The sequence below is a fragment of the Plectropomus leopardus genome, chromosome 2, assembly GCF_008729295.1.
Source record: "Plectropomus leopardus isolate mb chromosome 2, YSFRI_Pleo_2.0, whole genome shotgun sequence".
Classification (NCBI taxonomy): domain Eukaryota; kingdom Metazoa; phylum Chordata; class Actinopteri; order Perciformes; family Serranidae; genus Plectropomus; species Plectropomus leopardus.
In genome coordinates this window covers 19269195-19277935 of record NC_056464.1, presented here as the reverse complement: position 1 = coordinate 19277935, position 8741 = coordinate 19269195, and positions in this window count along the sequence as shown.

The window sequence follows — 8741 nt, the reverse complement described above, 5'->3', positions numbered from 1 at the left end:
ATGGATAGGTAAAACAAACACAGGACTTTTATTTTAACCCAATTCATGACCTTTTCCTGAACCCAATCATTGAGTTGAGAAGTTTCTTTTAAAAAAACACTGCATGCGTGAAACAAGTGAAAACCTATAAGTCTAAATCTGACATTAGAGGGGTACAAAAAGCATCATAGTTTGAAGTATAGGACCACTGACCAAGCTGCTGTATTTGACGAGCTAACCTGACTCTGTCCAAAGGTAAGCAACAAGTTTTTCAACAGTTAGGGCAAGCTGCTTCTTTCTGTTCTCAGTCTTAATGCAAAACCACACATTGCAAACATAAAAGTTATTTTAATCTTTTAGTCTCATTCTTGGCAAGAAAAGGCATACATCCTAAAATATTGCTTTAAAATATGACTTCTGTTGTTTTATAAATTCAAGTTAAATCAAGTTTGTCATATGTACAGATTGTCTGGATGGTTAAGTAGGGTGGACAACTGACAAAGTTATCCTAGAGATTTAATGTAAGCAAAACTTAATTATTATTAATTCTTTTTTTTTTTTTTGAGCTGAGACAGTGTAACAACCCGTGTTGAGACCTCTTTGTCTAACATCATGGTAAACAATACTTGGTTGTTTGTCTGACAGAAAAAGCTATTTGAAAACGTCATTTTGGGCTCCAGAAAATTGTAATGGCAATTTCTAAAAACTAATTAACTAACTAAAAGGTCTAACAATTAATTAGTTGAATATTCAGCTGTTTAAAAATCTAATATGATTGTAGTTGCCTATGTTATTGAGGGGTGGTCAGTTAGTCAATTAGTCAATCCACTGGTGAATATCAGCAGTTACCGGGGTTAAGGATGGTCATATTTTCACACACACTACAGTATATTCATATCAGATGAGCAGGAAACTAAAAGCCACAACAGGCTACAGCTCCACACAGACGGAAATATCCTGAAGCTATCTATCATATTGCTGTCTGTCCACTTCAGTTTCATACCAGTACGAGCTCTGAGCCATGCAGCATTTCAGCTGTTAACAGAGTGGAGGGACAGCAGTGATAGGTGGGGCCGGGAGTGTGGAGGGTGCAGTAGCTTATGAATGGAGTTCATTCTCCCTGAGAGGACTTCAAACAGGCCCGTATCAATCAGCCAGGTGGAGCACCGGCGGCTGAGCCGTGCCCGCCGGCCATCAGCCCAGTGGTTTCAGATGCACCGAGCATGCCCTCTCACACGACAGACTGACTGACACACTGACCAGGAGGGAGCCGACTGGACTGCAGTCAAACACACACACACACATCCACCCAAAACCTCAGGTCCTCTGGGACTCTGACAACAAGCTCCAACTTGGAAGCGCCAAGAATGGCTGAATGTCAACTCCACTGCAAGGCGCGTGCACACACACATCCAAATCTCATCCCCATCTTTTGTCTCCACTTTGTCTCTCATATGTTTTGATAGTAATACAGATACTTGACAACTGAAGGCAAAACTCCAGTCCTCTGCATGAATGTTAGACATGCTCATGCAGCGCTCCATCCGACATACCCTTACTTCTCACCTCACTACATAAAGAGCTCAACACTTCCCATAATGGTACTAAAGAATAAATCACAAGACGCAGAATCTTCTAATATAAACATAATTGCTTGGGATACTGGGCCTGTTTTTCATCATTAGTCTTGATGTTTATTATCATCATCACTAGGTCATTAAATGTATTGCGCATTTCAAACATGACAACATAAACTTTTAAAATGGATCCAAGTGTATTTCCTGTTGGAGTGTTTGTCAATGCAGTAGCTGACAAGAAGTAAGCAGAGACCTAAGCTGTTGCCATAGTAATGAAATAGTAATAAAATGGTTGATACAGACATGGCTCTACTCATATAAGGTGAAATATCTTAAATATTAAAATGTATTAAATGCACACATACCCACAGGTACACACAATAAGTCAACACATTGTCATCTCAAGGCTTTTCACGGCCGTCGTCATGTAATTCAGATGGCGAAGACACCCTGTGGCAACTCTAAGGGTCACAACCTTTTTTGTTCATGTGTAAATCACAGCTGTCTCCTGGGTGAAACACACTGTGGCATGTAATTAATGTAGTCAAATGGTCACGGTCAAGTTTAGGCAACAAAACTACTTCACCATTAACATCATATTTTGGGTTAAAAAAAGGATGTAACAGGGACGTACATGACATAAGAACGTGATGGACAGACGAAGTTACATAATGCTACATTAAAACAGCACTGACTTATTATTTTAATTGTTATTATTTATTTACCCCCCCCCTTTTTTTTCTATCAAGTATATACATGTTTTCATATGTCAAATGATTATTATTATTCATGTTTGAAAACATAACATACAAATAAAGTTGTAAAACAGCCTTGACTTTTGGTCTCAAACCGGACACAAACAGCAGTCTCCTGGGTGAAAGTCAGTGTTTGATATACCCATCCACTTCTCTCCCACCAAACTTCCTGGCCCTTCATCCTACCGCAGCTGCTCTGAGTAAGAATATTGCAGTGAATGGTTGAAAGCAAGGTGCGTCTCATAGGCCCGCCAAAGCATTTTCTAGTAACTGTCTTAGTTCCTACATTTTTCTCATAACTTATTACCAACTCTCCAATAAAAGCCCTAAAACCCCTCAAACATTTCAAAACACAAACAGTAAGAGCAAACACTCAGAGTTTGACCTAAAACATCTCTGAGTTATGTATGAGAATCATTTTACATTACGTCAATTTATGACAGGGATTTATAGGCACAAATGAGTGCTTAAAACACAGCATTACAGTACTCAAGATTGCTCTTGGTCTGAAGTACACTTTTTGAAGATCTCGATCTCATATCAGATTCGATTTCATTTTTACTTGTCTTGTCTCAGTCAGCCAAAGAGAATTTGGGATTGAAAATGACTTTTAGTTATTTTATCAAAACATTTGTCAAGGTACACTTATATATACACGCATGTATACAGTATGGCAATGGTGAATGAAGGTGAATGAAGGTGGAACTTAATTTGTATTCTGTGGTTGTTTTTATGGGAATGTGAATCTTTCAGATCAATTTGAGGACTTGCACTGGTTTCGTCTTGACCTGACTCTGTCTCAACCCCTCAGAGCCTTCATCTTGTCTCAGTCTCAATACACTGGTCTGACTTTGTCTCGGTTTAGGAGGTCTTGATTAAAACACTACTTAAACGTTAATTCTATCTATGAACTATCTATCCATCCATACAGCACTCCATCCATTCTTGTGTAACTCCAAACAGGTATCTGTGCTTCCTTCTTCCCTCTATGGAAAACAATGTTATAACTTCCTCTGCCTCCAGGCTTTAACCAGTCAACAATAGATAATAGATCAAACCAACAAAGCGGACAGACACACTACTGTACAGCTTCTCCAAGTTCAAACTGGCACGATGGCTGGGCCTCTCCGTGGGATCGTCTTTGTGTTTGTGCTGCAATTATGCGCTCTCTCTCATCCACCCTGCTCCCCTCGTGACCCCTGGGTAAGGGTCAACATCCAAGACGTCCCTTCCAACACATACAATGGACCTCCATTCACAAGCCAGGGGAGGACGTAAAGGAGGAGGAGAAGAACGTTCTCTCAGACATCAGACTCCCTATCACTCCATCTCTCCATCATTTCCCCTCATCTGTCTGAGCTGAGCAGACATTGCCCACATCCTCCTACAGCTACCAGACCCTCTGTCTGCCGCCCTCCTCTCAAACAAACCCACTCAGCCTATATCCTCCTGCTCTGCAAGACCAGGTTGTACACTTTGTGTGAAACCGTGCCAAAGCTGACTGGGAACGGCCTGCAGCGCCGAGCATGTCGAGCAAACTGCACCATCAAGTTTGCATCGTAAAAACACACAATTCATGATTTTCCCAAGTAGCAGCTGATTCCAAAGCATCCATGTGTCACCTGCTGCCCTGTGTGAATTCAGCCTGATGCCAGCGTCACAGTCAGACTGAGGGGTGGTGGAGGGGTGAGGGAGGGGAGAGCAGACCCTCAGGGCTAAGGGGGATAGAGGAGGGGAGTGGAGGACGGCAGTGGAGGGTGTACAGGGCTGGTGTTGATGGGTGGGCGGGGAGGCAGTGAGGATTTAAATGGAGATTGACGCCCAAGGGGTAACCTGGCAACAGGCAGGAGCTGCTGTCAGATTAGGATCTGAAAGAGAGAGATAACCACTTTACTGCCCCCTGGACTGAGGAGAGCTGGAGGGCTGCAGCGTGTGTGTGTGTGTGTGTGTGTGTGAGTGTGTTTAACCCACAGTGCCATGTAACAGGAGGCAGCTGCAGTGTTGTTTCTAAAGACCTGGTTAAAATGCCACACAGCAAAGCACATCCATCCATCACTGACTTCTATCTCTGAGACATAATGTATGAAGAGCACAAACACAATATAAACACACACGGGCATTTGTGGTACTTCACCTGCATGATTTAAAAATGTATGAAGAACATTTACTTAAATAAATACAATCTCTGTCTGGAATTTGACATTATGACAACACAGACAATAGACCACCAGCAGCCTGTATTTACATGACAATAGTCTATCGGGATGGTTTTATAACATCCATACAACAGCAAAGACAAACACCAACCTCTTTATGCAATGTGAAAGGTCAAAGGTCAGGCATGAAAAGACTGCTGAAACCTGTTAGCTGGGGAAAAAAATGTTTCTGAGAGCAGAGTAGCCTCTGAGCAAAATGATGTGGAGTTGTATTACTGATGAAAAGAATTGTTCAGGTTTAGGATGTCATGTGTTTAGAACAACAGACCAAAATTACCAACCATAGAGTCCTGAGACCTGCTGGTCAGTATGTCCTTCATTTTGAACATTGCCAGACTAAAAATCTCAATGATTATTTTATAAGATTAACAGAGACATTCTTGGTCCCCAGGGGATGAATCCTGCTGATTTCTATGGTACTGACCACTGTGACATTCACATTTGTGGTTTTTATAAATATCGAAACAACTATTGGATGGATTTTCTCATGAAATATGGTCCAGCCATTCATGTTCCCCTCAAGATGGCTTTTAATAACTTTGGTGATACCCTCACTTTATAGACCAGGACGCATGCATCTTTAACTGCCTGGAAAACAGATGCTCGGTGCTATTCTTGTGTGTAACTCTGTTCAAACTTTCAAGGATGTGTCTGAGGTTCCCAAGTGACTACAACCAGCATGGTATAATCGCCTACTTAGCAGAAATCCTGAGTGCGGAGCTGACCTTCCAGGTGTTTTTTTTTTTTTTAAATAAGCCCTTTTATATTGTCTGTGGTACAGATGTAAAGCTCAGGGAAGCCCTACATAAAAATGATCAACTTCTCTTGCGTATTTACCAGAGACTGATATTTACAGAAGAGAGGAGGAAAAAAATCTACCACCTGTGACTGTCTGATCCTCATCACATGACATGTAGTTCCAGAGGTTAAGACACTGCTGTCGCACCCTGAAAACAGATGCTTGGGAACACTTGCACATTGGGATGGTTTCACTGTGACTTGTGAGCACCCCTCCCACATTTCTTGAAAACAGTCATTTTGAGGGCGTAAAAATGTGGCATGTGAATGCGCAACACATTCTCATCCCAACTCATCATCACATGTCGCCACTTTTTCAGTGGACTTCCGCGTCATTATATTATGTTTTAGATATCCTTCTGCGTCTGCTGTTAATGCTCCGGGATGCCACTACCATGATGTCAACAAATGCCTGTGGTGGGGTGATATGGCACATGATTATGTTTAGACAACAGGAGCACATGTCACACACATCCAACCTACACCTAACTGTCAACAAACACACATGCTGGTATGGATGGTTAGGTTTAGGAGAAAGATGCAAATGGTTAGGTAAAAAACATCACATTCAGGTGGAGGTGAACACCAGACTCCTGCATTAAAGTCCACTGTTTGTGGGAACCATCCAGTGCCCCTCCCACCCACCCTATAGGCGCCCTTGTGCTTCAAAGCGGCACTATCTTACGAGTTCAGAATGAGAACAGGTTGGGCCCTATCTCAAGCACCATCATCAGGTCAAATTTTACAGTTTATCCAATACTTTGGCACCTGCAAAACTAACAACATTCCAATCTGCCTCTGCTTCATGTTTAGTACTATTTAGCAAATGTTTATCATACTAACACACTTAACTAAGATGGTGAACACAGAAAACATTGTACCTGCTTAAAATCAGAAGATTTGCATTAACATAATGAATATGTTAGCATGTTGACCTTAGCTCAAACCACCACTGTGCTTAAGAGATACTCTATAACAAAAGATTCCTCAATACAAGCTGTGCCAATGATATGAAATAGTATTCACTTGCAGTGGGCGTGATTGTCTCTCCCCCACATATATACCCCCACCTCCTTTGGAAGTGTAGTAAATGTTGTATGGATGAATGAAATATGATTTAAAACAAAACAACGCTATATACAGTACATACACATTTGTTTGTTTCTCATTTTGCCGCTCGTTTTTAATCTGCTATCTTAATTTCTGATATCAACCAATGTCAGTTGTTGCCAAATCTTGCCAAAGAGTATGTAGCAAAAAAAAGGGACATGTCTAAAACAAAGTTAATTTTCTCCTGATCTTTCTTTCTGAAAAAATGCCATTTCAGTGTCAGAATGTTTAGAGGGGTTGGGGCTTGTGACAAATGGGTCCAATATTTACGTCACTGACTGTGGGACCCAGGGAACAAACATAATCTGCACTTTCATTCACTTTTCCCATTGAAACAGATAGATTCAAGGCTGCTGCTAGTCTTCTCATGGTGCTGGGCAGTAGCAAAGCCCACGTGATGCAGGAAATGAATCTAAAGTGGGCTGTCTCAGTTTAGCAGTGGTCTCTGGCTTAAGAAGAGCCTCACAGAGATGCTACCATGTTGCAGTCTTGTTTTCTACTGGACTTAGCAATAAATGCTGCAGTTTATTGGATTTTACAAACTTAATTTACTACATAGACACTACACCTTAGTGGAACTTTTTTTTTGCTAAGAAAAAAAGATAAAATGGATTTATAAGAATACCAGTCCACCAGATAGACACATTGATTAATGAAGATCGACAAACTGATCAGACAGAGGATTGATGAATGCAACAAGCTGGCTCACAACAAACTTGTATCTGATGTCCAATACACTGACCGCCTCTCCAAGTCAATCAATCGAGTGAGTGACTCTCTTTATAAAAGTAGTAATCAATTAATCCGGATGACAAACAGCATTAAAATAATCCTGAATAATGAATGAAGACGGTTTGAGGAAAAGTTTAAATAGACACAACATTCAAGGAGCACGACAATCACAAAAATGCAAACCCTGTAAAATATACTAATGTGCAGGCACACACACACACACACACACAGACACACACATGCGTGCACACGTACACACACACACAAACACACTCGAAAACTGAAGACAGTTTCAAAGACACACACAAGCCCACTTGGGGCCTGCTGGCTGGCGGATTGAGAGGGATTTGTTGGACGGCACGCGACTGTGTCATGGCAGCGCCTCCACCTCCTGTCAGCTGTGTTTGTGCAGTGACCGGGTGGGAGGGGAGGGGGGGTCTAAAGAGGAGGACAGTCTGCATAAAAGAGCCAGAGAAAAAGAGCATGTAAATCTTCTCGACAAGGAAGAGGGCCGCAGAGACAGAAAAGAGGGGGCACGGGTGAAAGTTGAAACAATCACTTTTTCTTTTGTGCAGGTGTTTTTGTGTGTGCACGGGTGTAAAAGACAGAAAAGACAGTCTGCGTGGAGGGTGAATGACACAGACAGACTTAATGGCATTAACCAAATAGGCCGAGTTCAGATCTGCTTTCTTCTTTGGTTTAACTTTCTGATGATTTGCATTTGCCCTTCAGCAACTGCAAACACTGCTTGACTGTGTGTGTGTCTGTGTGTGTAAAACAGAGAGATGAGAAGAGTTGTTTAAGTTTACTTTTTTGAGTGCAACAAAGTGCATAAATCATCCTTATGTCATATTATATCTCTATACAAACTGTAGCTCTGCTTAATAATATGATATTTGTCTTAACAACTGTTTGATAAAATAGGGCTGTAATGAATGCCATGTCCATAAAAGAGTCACACAAAACCACACAAGGGTGCAAAGACAGATCTGGGCCATTACCTTCATTACAACCAAAAACCAAGGAAAAGCCAATAAACCAGCAGAGGATGGTCAGTCCATCTAAGAAGGAATACTAAAGATAAACACAGAGTGTTTTATTGTGGAGCCATAAAAATCAATTTACATTTTGACTATAAACCTAATCCACCATCAGAGCCATGAGTGTGGTCCGAGAATCTTCAAAGTGCATCTAACAGTACTTAATAACAGTGTGTGTCTGTGTGGTTGTTGCTATGCTGTAACCAAGCAAGCCTTTATTTACAAAGTAACATGCATTAAAATTTGTATCAACAGGTCATTCTTTTCAGTCATTATTAGTCAACAATGTGTTAAAGTCTAAAACAGCAACGGTTTAAGGTTTCTCTATTAGTACCCAAGGGTAAATTTGTTGCCTCAAATATAATGGAACTAGATGACACTTGGCTTGTTGTTTTAAAAAACAACAACTCAAAAGCAGTGCCTCTTTCTAGAAATCATGACCAGGTTACTAAAATTTACTAAACTGTTTAGCACTTATACTCCACTACAATTCAAAAAGAAATGTTCCTTTTACTCAGCTAGATACATCAAAAA